Below are 18,357 nucleotides of genomic sequence, written 5' to 3' on the forward strand. Positions count from 1 at the left end.
GTGGCGGGATGCCCTTTACCCTGGCGGTTTGGGAGGAAATACATTCCTAGGTATGGGATGGTCTCTTACGACCTTTTGAATTCCTTTCCAAATTTTAGAATTTGTTATTCTGGTGAAACAAACAGATATTAGAAAACTACTATGCAAAAGATCCTGTATCAAGGCTTTGAAAGATTTTTAAAAAAAAAAGGAGTAAGGCATAATTCTTGCCTTCAAATGACTTACCAACTACTGGATAAAGAGGTCAAAAAACAAAAAACAAAACCAGGAATGGTGGTTTAAAACTGTAATCCCAGGATTTTGAGAGTCTGAGGCTGGAAGATCACTTGAGCCCAAGAGTTCAAGATCAGCTTGGGCAACATAGCAAGACGCTAACTCTATTTTTTTAATGTGTGTGTACACATGTGTGTGTGTGTGTTTAGTGGCACACACCTGTAGTCCCAGCAACCTGGGAGGCTGAAGTGGGAGACTCTCTTGAGTCCAAGAGTTCAAGGCTGCAGTGAGCTATGATTGTGCCACTGCACTCCAGCCTGGGTGACAGAAAATAGTTACTAAAATATCAAGACAAACTGAGCATAGACTATGTAACAGGTGCTTTGTCTCTAGTAATAAATCATAAACTCCCATCATAATAACTGTGATTTGGAGATTATTGCTCGAATAATAAGAGGTTTTGCTTTCCATCACACTTCAGTTTCACACAAACTTCTTTACATTCTGTGGGAAACTGTTTAAACAAAAACTGTTGTGAGTGTAATTCTTTATAGTCTGAGGCGAATTTATGTTTCACAAGTGTGCATGATCTACACATATTTCAGGTTTCTTCTTTGCCAATATCAAGCTCTGGTCACTTCTTCTGTCCTTTTCTCTGCTGCCACTCCCAGGCTGCTGAGAATTTCTGTGAATAATCACAAAGCCGTGCTCCCAGGGTCCACTCTGATACACGCAATCTTTCCCAGGCTGGATTCTCACTGCTGTTCAGGCAATCACTTTACTCACCCCTCGTTGAGTTGCTGATGCATCTCTCATAGTATCTATTCCAATTTTTTCCATATTCCTTAAGACTCCCTCAACCCCACTCCTTCTCCAGGAGCACTTCATCCTTAGCATGCGGTCATTCTACTAGAATATAGCTCCCCCATTCCTTCAAATGGATGCTCCCCTGACTTCACTCCAGGGAGACTCAATCACCATAGCAACCACTGCTGGCTTTGGTTCATTTCCTCAGAAACCCCAACTGGCAGAGATGGCTGAATCGGGGAATTTTTGCAGGAAAATTTGGGGAGCTCTTGATGCTGAGGGCTGAAATCACAAAGGCAGCTTTAGATTTAAATAACCAGAAAATAACAGGTCCATAAGCACAACAGAGAAAGAAAGGGTGGGTCTGGAAACAGCAATTTCTTGTCCTGCTGATTTCTTTGAGGGAAGTCATAGGTTCTATGAAAACAAAGAGGTAGGGATCAGCTGGAGTTTGAGATCTGATAGCAAAAGACATCAATATGTCTTGTTCCATTGCTTCCAATATATGTTGGAGGTACAGACATTAAAGGAAGAAAACGAGTATCTAAAACAGTTTTTCCTTTCATTATAATTTCAAAACTGATTTATGGAGTTAGGAGGGTAAAGTGTGATACCGTAAGCCTGTTGAGCAAACATTTGTTGCTGTTGTCTTTGTGCTAGCATATGGAAAAGAATGAATACAATATACAATCTGTCCTAATGGGAGATACGGACACACAAAGAGAAATGGAAAAGTTTACAATTAGACCAACGTCCGTTCTTCCAGAGACATTTCTACCACAAAGTACAAGCATTTGCAAGTCTACGTGGGAACTGCATGAATTTGCAGAACGCTGCTGGATAGAGAAACCACTCAGCCTTTCAGCACATCCAAGTCACCAAAGCATTTGAATCAGTTCACCGTAAGGCAACAAGCTCTCCTTTAAAAGACTCAGACTTCACAGTTCTTGGGCATTTGCATTTTCCCTTTCTTTCATCACCCTTACACTTAATGACATAGCAGCTGAAAAAGAAGACCTCTCTTGATCAAAATTTGACGATACAAATTTGGGATTATACAACAAATAACTCTAATAAAATGTGGTCACTCTGTCATACACATAAGAACAAAGAACAGTGGGAAACACAGAAAAAGGGCAATTTATTTTGTTCTAGGGACTTGGGCAAAGCTTCACAAAAGAGAAAATGTTTCAGCTGTAACTTGTCTTCCTCCTTCATTCCTAAGTGATCAATTATATTCTCCTTTTTGGGAGATTAAAAAATACTTTTTTAAAAAATTATCAGAGAAATCTGTATTTACAGAAATTAGAAATGCACCATAAGAGTTTGGATTCCAGTTCTTCGCTCTTCACAGCTGAGTAACCATGAAGCTTCTGAGGACACTCCATAATCTTGAGTACAGGGATTTTAGCAGCCAAGTGATGAAGACAGCATTTGTTATAATCAGGCCTTTAAAAACAAAACGCCATAAACTACACTAAATGGGAATGCGCAAGTGAGAAGACAGAGAAACTGTCCAGAAAGCTAATTACTTTTCAACTCTTGCCAGCCTCAGTCTACACTTGCCGGAAGATCTTTGCTAGGTTATGGATTTTAGGTGTTTTTATTAAGGACTATCTGGAATAGAGCCTCATTCCCCCTCTACTCCAGAAGGTAATAGTCACTCACTCTTCATATCCCTTAACCTTGCATGATTTAATTTCTTTCTTCCCATTAAATTAGAATAAAAAAATCTCTTATTAGTTTCCTCCAAGGGTCTTGGAAAGATAAAGGAAACTGTCAAGCCTGAAGAGTGTCGTAAGCCTTGGGGACACACATGGCACTCACATACTAGAGATGATACCTAATGATATCATTTTCAAAAATGTCTTTCATTATTTCGCCATGTCCTGAAATCCCACAAAAGCATCACAGAATGAGTCTGGGATTTTGCTAAATTAAAATTTGCAGAGAAGGAGGAAAAGGGATGATAATGTCATTGATTTTCATTATTGTTCTTTGCAAATTCCACGAAAAAGTAAAATATTAGTCAAGATGCAAAATTAGATGACTCTGTCGTCAAGAGGGCAAAGCAAGGTGCTTAAAATGTAACGAGACTGATGAAAGAAGAAAGAGCATCGTCAATCAGAATCTCAAGTTTTACATTGGCAGCACTTCCTGCGCTATTTCCCGAGTGCTTCTAGGGCTCCGCCTATTATACTTGGAATCACTGACATTGCTGAAAGCATTTTAAAGGCATTAATTATCTAACTTACCGGGTTAATGACATATGGTGCTCATCTCAGGAGGATAGCAAAGGGATGGGAATCAGGAACCCTTCTTTGGTGTCAGAAAACCAAGTGACAAAAAAAAGCAGTTTGTCCTAAAATATCTAAAAGGCAGGTTGGAAACAACAGCTAGACTCAAGTTTGGTTTAGCCCAATTAAAAAAAAAAAAAAGCCACTTCATTCACTGACACCAAAATATGTTCACCTACAAAATGATTTCTTTTTCTGGCGTGATTTTTTCCCCCATTTGTTCAGCCTCAGAGATAATACTAATGATTACCAGCGACGGTAGTGAAAGCCGAGCTTAATCACCGTAATTGACAATTAAGTTGGCTAGCAACACAGAGACAGGTGATTTCGCACAAGGCTAATGAAAATGGGCTATTAAAATCCACACACGTTTGGCAGCAATTCTGAGCTCCTGGAGCCCTTTGCTTTGAAATGTGCACGTGTCACAGGTGGCTGCCTGCCAACAAGACACCTTGGAGCAGGACAGAGAAAGCAGGAGGAAAAGACGGAGTTGCCAGAGATGTTCTTAAGTGCCGTTGCTTATCAGTGGCTTGCTCGATCTTGACGTGACAGGCCAGATGTTTTAAAGCCAAAGAAAGATGCGAAGTTCACAGCTGTAGAGATTGACAGACACCCCGTTTTCCTACAGAGCCACGACGGAACTGCCAGAGGACAAGCCCGTGGGTGCTAGCGAATACAGAAGGTCAAAGTAGAGAGGGTCCCATGGGGTAAGTGCTGGCCCCTGTAAGCAAGGCCTGGCTTTCTCGTCTGGAGTACATAGAAGATACTTACCAGTTTTCACAAAATGTAAAATGGAAGTAATAATCCCTGTTTCCCAAATACGAGAGTGTGGTTAAGTGAGTTCAGTTCCTTGAAGGGCACTTGGATTCCGAGGCTGAGGCTGCTTCGCCGCAGTTTCCTGCACAGCTCCCTGCTGTTCCTCGCTTACATCAGGACGCCAGCATTCTGCTCAAAGCCCCTCTCCTTTCAGCTCTTCACTGTCTGGATATACCAGTGAGTAGGGAAGTTAGTCAACTTTGTCTAAAGTCAGGAAAGAGTGGTGACGACTTGCCTGAAAGAAGTCTGGGAATCACGTCTCTATTCAAATACAAGAGTTGAATCTGCTTTTGAGCCACTCTGAGAATCTGTCTTTTAATGGGTACATTTAGACCATCCTCGTTTAAAGTGATTATTGGTGTTATTGAATCAATATCGACTGTTTGTAACTGTTTTCTATTCATTGTACTTGTTCTTTAAAAAAAAACTCTTTTTCTGCATTTTCTGGATTTATATGATTCTATTTTGTCTCTTAGCATATCAGTTACATGTTCCTTTCCATTTTTTAAGTAGTTGCCCTCTGGTTTGCCATATACATCTACAGTTAATATTTCTTCCTCTTCATGTGTATAGAAAGGAATATTTCCAATTCTTCCCTCTCATCTCTGACAACGTGACTGTCATTCATTTTACTTGTCCGTATGAATATAATCACCCAATGCATTGTGACTGTTATTACGTTAAACAATTCTTTTCAATCAGTTAAGAATAAGAAAAACAAAACATTTATTTTACTTGTCTTTCTTCATTCCCTGACCCTTGTCCTGTCTTTACAGGGATGCAATTACTGACCTAGATCTTTTTCTGCTCCACAAAGAGCAACTTTAGCTTTTCTTACACGGCAGGTCTGCCGACAATGACTTCCCTCGGTTTTTGTTTCTGTGAAAAAGTCTTTAGTTCTCCTTCAGTTTTGAAGAATAAATTCACTGGATATAAAATTCTAGGTTAGTAGGTTTGTTTCTCTCAAAACCTCAAATACTTCACTCCGTTCTCTTCCTGCTTGTGTGGTTTCTGATAAGTCTTCTGTCATACTTTTTCTTGTTTCTCTGTAAGTAAGTTGGTTTTTCCTCTGGCTTTTTTGAAGGATTTCTCTTTGCCTTTGTGAAGTTTGAATATGATATGCCTACGTATAGTAGGTTTTTTGTTTTTTTAATTTATCCTGCTTCGTGCTCTCTGAGCTAACTGAAACTGCAGTTTCATGTCATCATTATTTTGGAAATGTCTTGGACATTTTTATTTCAGATACGTCTTCTGTTCCATTCTTCTTCTCCTCCTGATATTTCAGTTGTGCATGTTACACTTCCTGAAATTGTTTCACAGTTCTCGGATGTTCTATTACAATTGTTTCCCTGTACTTGGTATTTACATTTATGTTGTGGGAGTTTCTATTGATCCATCTTCAAGTTCATGGATTCTTTCTTCAGCCATATTCAGTCTCCAGAGCCCATCGAAGGTGTTCTTTGTTTCTGTCACACTGTTTGATTCTTCCTTAGAGTTTTCATCTCTGTGTTTACATTATCAACCTGGTCTTCCATGTTGTCCACCGTTTTCTTTAGAGCCCTTAACATGTCATAGTTATATTAAATTTTGAGCCTAGAAAACAACAATTTGTGTCATAGCTGGGTCTGATTATAATGCTTATATTGTCTTTTTAGACTGCATGCCTTTTTTCTTGCATTTTAAAATGACTTGAAGTTTTTTTTGAAAGCTATATGGGGTATACTAAGTAACAGCAACTGAGGTAAATAGGGCTTTCGTGTAAGGTTTTGTGTTTCTGCGGCCAGGAGTTACGCAGTATTTAGTATACGCTGTAGCTATAGGTGCTGGAGCCTTAAATTTCCTCCAGTGTCCTTGTTTTTGTCTCCCTTGCTGTCTTCGGGATTCCCTCGAAATTGTTCTTATTTAGATTCTGTATCTAACGCTCTCTGTTATAATCCGCTTTCATTGTACTGGAGCCCTCTTGTAATAATACAGCATTGGGAGGGGAGGAGGGGAACGTTCTATAATCATCTGCTTAAATCTCCTTTTTTTTTTTTTTAAATGAGCAAAGTCCCTGGGCTGTAATTTCCAGAATAATTTCTTAGCCTTTTTTCTCCTTCTTTACGAGAGACAAGATGGGTAGAGAGCGCACTGGAGTTGTCTCATTACCCCTCTGTTTGATCAGCTAAGGCCCGGGTGCAGCACTTTCTGTTAAGGGCAGGCCTTGTCATGAAGATCAGAACACTCTGCGCTGATTTCAAAAGCGTTGCTTTCCCTTTCTCCCCTGCCCAAAGCACAAGGAGCTATTTTCTTTCATCTTCACCGTGAGACCCTTGGTTGGGCTTTTAGAAGTAAAATGTATGTTCATAGCTGCAATGTTTACAATAGCAAAGACCTGGAACCAACCCAAATGCCCATCTATGATAGACTAGACAAGGAAAATGTGGCACATATACACCATGGAATACTATGCAACCATAAAAAATGGTGAGTTTGTGTCCTTTGTAGGGACATGGATGAATCTGGAAACCATCATTCTCAGCAAACTGACACAAGAACAGAAAATCAAACACCGCATGTTCTCACTCATAGGTGGGTGTTGAACAATGAGAACACGTGGACACAGGGAGGGGAGCATCACACACTGGGGTCTGTTGGGGGGGCAGGGGGGGACTTGGGGTGTAAGGAGGTTGGGGAGGGATAACACGGGGAGAAATGCCAGATATAGGTGACGGGGGGATGGAGGCAGCAAACCACGCTGCCCTGTATGTACCTTTGCAAAAACCCTGCGTGATCTGCACATGTACCCCAGAACCTAAAGTAGAATTTAAAAAAGTATGTGTGGGGAACCCTCACACTGTGTCACCAGGAGTTTTTAACTATCAAGCTAATTTGCAATCAGTCTGTAGCTATTTGTCAATTACTATTTAAGTAATTGGCTTCCTACCAGTTACTGACTTCAGCAGTTTCTGCTCCTGGTGAGTTGTGATTCTCTGTATCTGCCCATCTCTCTATTTTTCAGAGTGGTGGTTTGTTTGCCCTGTGACCTCATTTCTCTGGGGGAATCTCAGTTGGTGATTTTTAATTTGTTCAGCTTTTTTCTTGTTGTGTCAGTTTTTTCTTGTTGGGGTAAATAAAGTCACTAAAATAAATTTTACCTGTTTCCTTTTAGATTTTAATGTGGCTACTAGAAAATTTCAAATTACATTATTTGACTCACATTGTTCCATTTGCCTACACTGTTGTATGGTTTAAAATGTGTCTTTGATTTATTACAATCTACTTTTAAATGTTATAATGCTATTTCACATGTAATTTGAAACTCTTCAGATAATATTCCATTCCCCGTCCTGTCCCTCGTGCTACTGTTGTCGTATATTTTACTTCTGCACGTTGTAAACCACACACTAAAGTATTCTGATGTTAGAATTAAATTATACATTAAAGATCTTAAAAATGAGGAGAAGGCCGGGCGCAGTGGCTCAAGCCTGTCATCCCAGCACTTTTGGAGGCCAAGGCGGGTGGATCACGAGGTCAAGAGATCGAGACCGTCCTGGTCAACATGGTGAAACCCCGTCTCTACTAAAAATATAAAAATTAGCTGGGCATGGTGGCTCGTGCCTGTAATCCCAGCTACTGAGGAGGTTGAGGCAAGAGAATTGCCTGAACCCAGGAGGCGGAGGTTGCGGTGAGCCGGGATCGCGCCATTGCACTCCAGCCTGGGTAACAAGAGCGAAACTCCGTCTCAAAAAAAAAAAAAAAAAAAACATGAGGAGAAAAGTCTTTTCTGTGTAACCACATGTATGTTATTCGCAGTACCCTCCCTTCGTTTGTGTAGATATGAGTTTGCAAGTTACATCGTTTCCTTTCGTCTGAAGAACTTCATTTAACATTTCTTGTAATGCAGACCTGCTCCTGCTTAATTTTGTCATCTTTTGTTTCTCTGACAAAATTGTTTTCATTTAGTATTCATTTTTTTTCTTTTTTTTTTCTTTTTATTTTACTCTAAGTTCTGGGAACATGTGCCGAGCGTGTAGCTTTGGTACGTAGGTATGCCGGTGCCGTCATGGTGGGCTGTAGCGATTGACTCGTCCTCTAAGCTCCTGCCACTCACCTCCCTGGTGTGTGTTGTTCCTCTCTGTGTTCCCCACGTGTTCTTATTTTTCAACTCCTACTTCTGAGTGAGAACACGCGGTGTTTGGTTTTCTGTTCCTGTGTTAGTTTACTGAGGATAAAGGCTTCTAGCTTCATCCCTGTCCCTGCAAAGGATACAATCTCATTCCTTTTTATAACTGCATAGTATTCCATGGTGTATGTGTACCACATTTTCTTTATCCAGTCTATCGCTGATGGCCATTTGGGAGTTCCATGACTTTGCTATTATAAATAGTGCTACAATAAAGATACGTGTGTGTGTGTCTTTAGAGTAGAATGATTTCTAATCTTTTGGGTATATACCTAGTAATGGGATTGCTGGGTCAAAGGGTATTTCTGGTTCTAGATCCTTGAGGACTTGCCATGCTGTCTTCCACAATGGTTGAACCAATTGACATTCTCACCCAGAATTTAACGAGAAGTGTCTGTTCATATACTTGATGTAGTTTTTGGTGGGGTTGGTTTTTTCTTGTAAATTTGTGTAAGTCCCTTGTAAATTCTGGATATTCGCCCTTTGTCAGATGGGTAGATTGTAAAAAATTCTCCCACTCTGCAGGTTGCCTGTTCATTCTGATGATAGTTTCTTTTGCTGTGCAGAAGCTCTTTAGTTTAATTACCTTCCATTTGTCGATTTTGGCTTTTGCTGCAATAGCTTCTAGCATTTTCGTCATGAAGTCTTTGCTCATGCCTATGTCCTGAATGGTATTGCCTAGGCTTTCTTTTAGGGTTTTTATAGTTTGGAGCTTTATGTCTAAGTCTTTCATTCATCTTGAGTTAATTTTTGTACAAGGTGTAAGGTAGGAGTCCAGTTTCAGTTTTCTGCATATGACTAGCCAGTTTTCCAAGCATTATTTATAAATTAGGAGATCCTTTCCCCATTGCTTGTTGTTGTCGGGTTTGTGGAAGATCAGATGGTTGTAGATGTGTGGTGTTATTTCTGAGGTCTCTGTTCTGTTTGATTGGTATATATGTCTGTTTGGTACCAAGTACCATGCTGTTGTGGTTACTGTCACTTTGTAATATAGTTTGAAGTCAGGTAGCGTGATGCCTCCTGCTTTGTTCATTTTGCTTACAACTGACTTGGCAAAATGGGGTCTTCCTTGATTCCACAGAAGTTTAACGTAGGTTTTTTCTAATTCTGTGAAAAATGTCAAGCATAGTTTGATGGGAATATCATTGAATCTCTAAATTAATTTGGGCAGTATGGCCATTTCCACAGTATTGATTCTTCCTATCCATGAAAATAAAATGTTTTCCACCTGTTTGTGTCCTCTCTGATTTCCTTGAGCAGTGGTTCGCAGTTCTCCATGAAGAGGTCCTTCACATCCCTTGTTAGCTGTATTCCTACGTATTTTATTTTCCTTGTAGCTGTTGGGGGCGGACAGCAACATATTAAAGCTTTTGTACTTGGCATTTGAGGTTGGGGTATGGAAAATTCCTGAGGTACTGTATGTTATTTGTGCGTGGGAATGAAACTCCTTGACCCCGAAAACAGGGCAGGGATTGGAGTGTAAGGAACACTGAAAACAGCCTCCTGCGACTGCAGCTTGTGTGTTGTGCAAGGCAGGTGCCTCAGCAACGCACGTCGCGTGGCCGTCTAGTGGATGCTTGTAGTTAATACAAGCGCTTTCAATTAATACTTGGCGGGATGCGGGGTGGACTTTCTCAGAGGAGCTGCCTGCCAGCCCTGCTCAGCTGGAATTGTCGAAGCAGTTCATTAGCATCATTCACTGCAAGCTATCAGCTCTGCAAATGGTGACCCCGACGTGACTGCCTTGAAGTTACACGTGAAGGAGGAGAGCTCGTCAATTTTCGGGGAATCCCGGTAAGGGACGGTCCTGACTCCCATCAGGAGGACAGGACGCAAGCATAAAATATCAGGGGTTAGGATATCATGGGTCAAGAAATGACCAAAGAGCGGAAAATACTTTTTAAAACAGTGCCACAGCTGCTTAAGGCAGTCCAGAGCCCTGCAGAGCCTGGAGCTCTGTGCAGGCCTGTGCTCGGAATTCAGCAGGTGTGTCCATGGCTTCCTGATCAAGGGACCTTAGATTCAGAATGACGGGAGCAGGAAGGTCGCTGCCTGAGAAGACGATATGAGCAAAGTCACTGCCCTGACGTCACTGTTTTGACCACCTGGGTGCTGGCATGCTCTGTGCTGTAAATTCTTCATCTGCCAGATTGCGGTGAGTCATCCCGCCCATCTTCTCCACCTGAAGGGAATTCAGGAGATTTAAAGCAGAAGGAGGAGCAGGCGCCAGAACAGGGAGAGATTTCTCGCCCCGCTTCATTGCCTTCTACGGGGAATAAGAAAGAGATTTGAGGGATGATGACGACGGACCGGAGCCTTTTCCTCCCCCTGCAGCAAAGCCATTGCCCTGATTTCCTCCACCTTAAAGGGACCTGCGTCTGCCGGCCCCGCCCAGGCCACAGTGCCTCCCATCCCCGGTAAGCAGATTGGAGGCTGCCCAAGGGACCGTTCTTGGGTAAGATCCCCAGGCGGCCAACATCTGTGTCATCAGGTGGCCATGTGTCCTCAGCAGACTTTCCCGCTGGCGGAGTGCCTCCAGGACGGAAGGAAAGTGGCTGACGATGATTGTCTTCCTACTGTGTATTTCTCTCTTCCTACTTCCAGCATCGGCCTTTCTGGCCTGGTTTTGTTTATTTTTCTTGTTCTTTTTTTTTCTTTTTTCTCTTTCATTGCATTTTAGGTTTGGGGGTACATATGAAGAACATGCAAGATTGTTGCATAGGGACACACGTGGCAGTGTGGTTTGCTGCCTTCCTTCCCCTCACCTGTATCTGTCATTTCTCCCCATGCTGTCTCTTCCCACCTCCCCACCCCCCGCCCCTCCCCTATTTCCCCCCAACGGACCCCAGTGTGTAGTGCTCCCCTCCCTGTGTCCATGTGTTCTCATTGTTCAACACCCGCCTGTGAGTGAGAACATGCGGTGTTTGATTTTCTGCTCTTGTGTCAGTTTGCTGAGAACGATGGTTTCCAGGTTCATCCATGTCCCTACAAAGGACACGAACTCATCGTTTTTGATGGCTGCGTAATATTCCATGGTGTATATGTGCCACTATTTTGTCGTTTTGTTTTTTGTTTGTTTGTTTGTTTTCTGTTTCCCTGGAGTATACAGGAAAGTTGCATGCTGCCTCCTGGGTTTTATCCCAGAAAGCTCTGGCTTTCTTGCCGCCCACAGAGGCCTGGGGCAGGAGAGTTGCTAAGATGCCATGGAGTGCCCATTTAGTCTCCAGGCAAGTTGACCCTTTCAGGGTTTGTGGTGACAGAGGGGAAGCCAAGAGGCACAGACCGAGTCCCTGGGTGGCTGCGGGCAGCTCCAGCCTGGTGCTGAGATGCCTCCTCACCATGGTCACGTGCCTCAGTATTTTTCCATGCCCAGACCTCAAATGTCAGGTACATAAGCTTGAATAGGTCGCCATGCACACCCTACAGTAGTAACTGTGAATGGGAGCTCATTCGTGATTTGGCTCTCTGATTGTCTATTGTTGGTGTATAGAAATGCTTGTGATTTTTGTGCATTGATTTTGTATCCCGAGACTTTGCTGAAGATGCTTACTAGGTTAAGGAGTTTTTAGGCTGAGATGATCGGGTTTTCTAAATATACAATCCTGTCGTCTGCAAACAAAGACAATTTGACTTCCTCCCTTCGTGTTTGAATATCATTTATTTCTTTCTCCTACCTGATTGCCCTGGCCAGAACTTCCAATACTATGTCGAATAGGAGTGGTGAGAGACGGCATCCTTGCCTTGTGCCAGTTTTCAAAGGGAATACTTCCACCTTTTGCCCATTCAGTACGATATTGGCTGTGGGATTGTCATAAATAGCTCTTAATATTTTGAGATATGTTCCATCAATACCTAGTTTGTTGAGAGTTTTAAACATGCATCCATTGAGATAATCATGTAGGTTTTGTCTTTAGTTCTGTTTGTGTGACGGATTACATTGATTGATTTGTGTATGTTGAACCAGCCTTGCATCTCAGAAATGAAGCTGACTTGATGGTGGTGGAATCGTTTTTTGATGTCCTACTGGAGTCGGTTTGCCATTATTTTATTGAGGATTTTTGCGTCGATATTCCTGAAGTTTTTGGTGTGTGTGTGTGTGTGTGTGTGTGAGTGTGTGTGTGTGTATGTATGTGTGTGTGTGTGTGTGTGTGTGAGAGTGTGTGTGTGTCCTGTAAGGTTTTGGTATCAGGATGATGCTGGCTTCATAAAATGAGTTAGAGAGGAACTGCTCCTTTTCAATTGTTTGGAATAGTTTCAGAAGAAAAGGTGCCAGCTCCTGGTGTCTTTTCTGGTAGACTTTGGCTGTGAGTCCGTCTGGTCGCAGGCCTTTTTGGTGGTAGGCTATTAATTACTGCTTCAATTTTGGAAGTTGTTATTGGTCTATTCAAGGATTTGATTTCTCCCTGGTTTAGTCTTGGGAGGGTGTATCTGTTCAGGAATTTATCCATTTCTTCTAGATTTTCTAGCTTATTTGCATAAAAGTGTTTATAATATTCTCTGATGGTAGCTTGTATTTCTGTGGGGTCAGTGGTGATATATTCTTTTTTTTATTGTGTCTATTTGATTCTTCTCTCTTATCTTCTTTATTAGTCTAGCTAGCAGTCTCTTTTATTAATCTTTTCCAAAAAAACCAAAAAAAAAAAAAAAAAAAACAACACCAAAAAAACCCCAGGTCTTGGATTCATTGATTTTTTGGAGGGTTTTTCATGTCTCTATCTCCTTCACTTCTGCTCTGATGTTAATTTCTTGTCTTCTGCTAGCTTTTGAATTAATTTCCTCTTGTTTTTCTAGCTCTTTTAATGATGACATTAAAGTGTTGATTTGAGATCTTTTTAAAAGCGTTCCGATGTGGGCATTTAATGTTATAAATCTCCCTCTTAACACTGTTTTACCTGCAATCCAGAGATTCTGTTACATTGTCTCTTTGTTCTCATTGGCTTCAAAGAACTTCTCGATTTCTGCCTTAATTTCATTATTTACCCAGAAGTCATTCAGGAGAAGGCTGTTCAGTTTTCATCTAGTTTTGTGGTTTTTAGTGAATTTCCTAATCCTGAGTTCTAATTTGATTGCACTGCGGTCTGAGAGATGGTATCCACCTATGATTTTCATTCTTTTGCATTTGCTGAGGAGTGTTTTACTTTGAATTATGCGGTCTGCTTTAGAGTAAGTACTATGTGGCACTGAAAGGAAAGTATATTCTGTTGATTTGGAGTGGAAGGTTATGTAGATGTCTATTAGGTTCACTTGATCCAGAGCTGAGTTCAAGTTTGTATATCCTTGTTAATATGCCTCATTGATATGTCTACTACTGACAGTGGGGTGTTAACGTCTTCCACCGTTATTGTGTGAGAGTCTGTCTCTTTCTAGGTCTCTAAGAACTTGTTTTATGAATCTGGGTGCTCCCGTATTGGGTGCATATATATTTAGGATACTTAGTTTTTCTTGTTGAGTTGATCCCTTTGCCATTATGCAGTGCCCTTCTTTGTCTTTTATCTTATTTCACATTCCAGGATACGCGTGCAGACTGTAGGTAAACGTGTGCCATGGTGGTTTGCTGCACCGATCAACCCATCACCTAGGTATTAAGCCCAGCATACATCAGCTATTTATCCTGATGCTCTCCCTCGCCCCCACCCCTTCGACAGGCCCTAATTTGTGTTGTTCCCCTCCCTGTGTCCATTGTCCAGCTCCCACGTATGAGTGAGAACACGCAGTGTTTGGTAAACTTTCAAACTTCAAAGCCATTATTTTCAACCGCAACTCAGAGGAAGCTGTAGTGAACAGGGAGATGGCTGGTTGTTGTTGACTGAAATTTTCATCCTCCATCACTAATTACATACCATAAATTGTATTTTATTAGGTAGGTCAGACTCGTTACAAGTACCATTTCTTAGACATTTAAGTAGTATACATTTTTGCTAAATGGTGAAAAACAAATTAAGTGATCATCTAAATGGGCTCCAGATTCCACGTGCATTTTTTTATACTTTCGCTATTTTCCCCACATTAGCTCCTTCCAGCATCCCCATAAGTGCAGCTGGCATGTTTTCAGATCCTTCAGTGATATATTCCTGAACTGGATTTTACCCTGAGACCCATTTTAGCAAGTCCTTCAGAGCTTTTTGGCGGGCATCTCCTCGCCTGCAGGTGATGATGAACCCTTTCATGGGAAGCTCCTGACAGATAAAAATCTCTGGTGGGGGGCCTGGGGAAGGTGGCCCAGTACTGTCACGTATACATGACTCCTCACGTGGCAATTCTTCCAGATTTCTTCATCTGAGAGAGAACAGTGTTTGAAAACTCTCCACCTACGTTATCAAAATAACAATCGTATCCATCAGGAGAGGCTTCCTTCAAAGTTTCTTCTAAGACTCTACTGTCTTGTAGTTAAAGACAACAGCAAATCCAAGCTTTTTAAGGTAGGCAATCTTTCTGTCGGGCCCGACTGCTCCGACTACTTGGCAGCCCTTGAGCTTTGCAGTCTGCCCCACCGCAGAGCCCAGAGCTCCAGCTGCTACATTAACCATCCCTGTTTCTCCAGCCTTCGCACCACAGAGGTCAAGCAGGCCAAAGGAAGACAGTGGTACTGTGTCAGGCAACTCTGTGGGCAGCTTTTCCAGATCCTTCCCATCAGAAAAGGAGTGTGCTTGTTGAGCCTGGGGGAGCCAGTCCAATGATGCCTGTTAGTAAGGCTACGTTTTTACTTTCCACAGCTCTGGCCACTTGTGGCCCCATCACTGTATCACCTTCCTTCGGTATTTTGGCTGCCACTGTCCTGTAAGAATCCATGGTGAGGAACAAAGCTTCAAGCAGGACCTCTCCGTTTTTTAAGGGTGGGAGCTCAGCTGTCTTCAACTCAAAGTCACTACTAATAGGTTTGCCAACAAAATGCTTCTTCAGGGTCCATCTCTTAGCAGGAACCATCTTGACACTCAGGAGCCTGAGGGTTCCACTGCCTGAGGAAGGTGGCTGGGATGGCCTCCTTTGTCTTTTTTGATTTTTTTTTTTTTTTTTTTTTGAGACAGAGTTTCGCTCTTGTTGCCCAGGCTGGAGTGCAATGGCACGATCTTGGCTCACTGCAACCTCCGCCTCCTGGGTTCAGGCAATTCTCCTGCCTCAGCCTCCCGAGTAGCTGAGATTACAGGTGCTTGTCACCACGCCCAGCTAATTTTTGTATTTTTAATAGAGACGGGGTTTCACCATATTGGCCGGGCTGGTCTCAAACTCCAGACCTCAGGTGATCCACCTGCGTTGGCCTCTGAAAGTGCTGGGATTACAGGCGTGAGCCCCTGTGCCTCACCGAGGTTAGTATTGTTACGTGTGAATTTGTTCCTGTCATCACGATGCTAGCTGGTTATTTCGCACGCTAGTTGATGCAGTTTCTTCACAGCATCGTTGGTCTTTATATTTTGGTGTCCTTTTGCAGTGGCTGGTACCAGTTTTTTCTTTCTATATTTAGTGCTTCCTGCAGGAGGTCCTGCAAGCCAGGCCTGGTGACAAAATCTCTTGGAATTTGCTTGTCTGGAACAGATTTTATTTCTTCTTCGCTTACAAAGCTTAGTTTGGTGAGATACAAAACTCAGGGTTGGAAATTCTTTTCTTTAAGAAAGTTTGATCCTGGCTCCCAATCTCTTCTGGCTTGTAGAGTTTCTGCTGAAAGGTCTGCTGTTAGTCTGAATGAGCTTCCCTTTGTCGGTGACCTGACCTTTGGCTCTGGCTGCCCTGAACCTTTTTTCCTTTGTTTCAAGCTTGGTCATCTGACGATTATGTGTCCTGGGGCTGCGCTTCTCAGGCAGTGTCGTAGTGGTGATCTCTGTGTGTCCTGAATCTGCATGTAGGCCTGTCTTGGAGGTTGGGGAAGTTCTCCTGGATGATATCCCGACGGATGTTTCTGAGCTTGTTTCCATTCGCCCTGTCTCCTGCAGGTCCTCCGATCAATCACAGGTTTGGTCTTTTTGCATAGTCCCGTATTTCTTGGAGGTTTCGTTTGCTCCTTTTTATTCTTTTTCCTTTAATCTTGTCTGCATGCCTTATTTCAGCAAGGCGGTCTTTGAGCTCTGATATCCGTTTTTTTCCACTTGGTCGATTGGGCTCTGGATTCTTTTGTATGCTTCATGAAGTTCTCATGCTGTGTTTTTCAGCTCCATCAGATCATTTGTGTTCCTCTTTAAGCTGGTTATTCTAGTTAGCAGCTCGTCTAGTCTTTCATCAACGTTCTTAGCTTCTTTGCGCTGGCTTAGATCATGGTTCTTTAGCTCAGCAGAGTTTGTTGTTGTTATTGTTGTTGTTGTTGTTTGAGACAGAGTCTTGATCAGTCACCAGGTGCCGGGCTGGAGTGCGGTGGCATGATCTCAACTCACTGCAGCCTCCGTTTAATGAAGCAATTTGACTGCCCCTTGGTGGAGAGGGTGTGCTTTGCTGGGGGAAACCCACTCATCTGGGCTGCCTGGCTTTCTCAGAACTACCAGGAGGAAAGGCTAAGCCTGCCAGTCCACAGAGACTAAGGCCACCCCTGCCCCTATGGGGTCAGGCCCAGAGACATCGAGACTCTAGTGGGAGTTGTTGGCATTCTTGTATGGAGGCCCCACCCAGCCAGGAAGGATGAGTCACGACGAGGCTGAGGAGGCACTCTGGCTGCAGTCCGCCACAGCCAGCGTCTTGGGCTGTGGGAGATACCTCTCGGGACCAAGCTGTCCAGCCCCCCTGGCTCCAGCAGTAGAAAAGTGCAGCCTGGAGCTCGAGAGATGGATGCCGCCCTTCGCCCGCCCAGCGAGCGTAGTGAGTTCGGCAGTTAGGAGTCCCAGCGCTGGCCGCTGGCCCTTCCCCAAGGAGCCGGAATGGTTCAGCCAGCCGCAGCTGCAGCTTGGTGCTGGGCCCCCCGCCCTGGGAACGGGTCAGGCTTAGGCAGGTTCTAGCTGAGAGGCTGCTGGGAATCTGCACAGCTTTGGGGTTAGGACCCTAGGCCCCAGTGGTGTGGGTTCACGAGGGAGGTCTTCTCATCCGTGGGTTACCCAGTTCCATGAAAAAAGCGCAGTTTCCCCAGCTGGGTCGCACTCTAACTGGCCGCCTCCCTTGGCTTGGGGGTGAGGTCTCCCCGGCCCCGTGTGGCTCTTCCTTCTTCTCTGTGGATCGCGACAGCCACCTCGTTAGTTCTGATGAGGGAAGCTGGGTACCTTGGCTGCGGATACAGGATTCACACGCTATTACGGTTCTTTTCGATGGGAGCCTCTGATGGCTGCTGCTTCTAGTTGGCCATCTGGGCCCCACCGTAGTATTCATTTCTGAGGGATAATTGCACTGGTTAGAAAATTGCGAGTAGACAAGGGTTTTTTGGTTTGTTTTTTGTTTTGCTTTGTTTTGTTTTGGTGGGGATGGGTTGTTTTGTTTTCCATACTTAAAAGTCACTGTTCCATTGTTTTTGGACTTAAGTATTCTGATAAGGGGTCCGTACCAATCTTTTTCCTATGTGTGCGCAATGTCTTTTTCTGGTTGTTCTGATATGTGTAAAGTATCTTTGTTCAGTCAAGCACTTTTCTAGTTTTCAATGACTTGCTTGTTGTATGCTTTGGAGTGGTTTGGGGTGTGGGTATATGTGTGCCTCTTTCTTGAAGTTCATTGAGATTCTTTATTCTCTGTGTTTATAGCTTTCAACAAAGTTAGAAGCTGTTGAGCCATAATTTTTCTGCCCGAGTCTGTCTCATCTCTTTCTGGGACACCAAGTATGTATATACTCTGTGCTTTAATATTCCCACAAGTCACTGAAACTTTGTTTCATCAGTCTTCTTTTTCTCTTTGATGCATTTTGGATATATTCTATTGCTATGTCTTTAAATGTAATATTTCTTCTACAGTCTCTGACCTGCCATTAACTTATCCAGTAAATGTTTTATCCTGGTATTTTGTCACCTCTAAGAGTTCTACGGCGCCCATATTTATATCTTTCATTTATCTCATTATGTTTATGTTTATTTTACATTTTTGAACATAGAAACATATTTATAGTATCTGTTTTAATATCCTTGTCCACTAGTTCTATCATCTTTTTCATTTCTGATTCTG

The 18,357-nt window shown here is 42.9% G+C and overlaps 1 pseudogene; it reads right to left on the reverse strand.

Moving 5' to 3' along the window:
* Positions 1–14,275: 14,275 nt before the first annotated feature.
* Positions 14,276–15,222, reverse strand: LOC101043862 (prostaglandin reductase 1 pseudogene; annotated as a pseudogene).
* Positions 15,223–18,357: the final 3,135 nt, after the last annotated feature.

The sequence above is a fragment of the Saimiri boliviensis genome, chromosome 19 (assembly GCF_048565385.1).
Source record: "Saimiri boliviensis isolate mSaiBol1 chromosome 19, mSaiBol1.pri, whole genome shotgun sequence".
Taxonomy (NCBI): Eukaryota; Metazoa; Chordata; class Mammalia; order Primates; family Cebidae; genus Saimiri; species Saimiri boliviensis.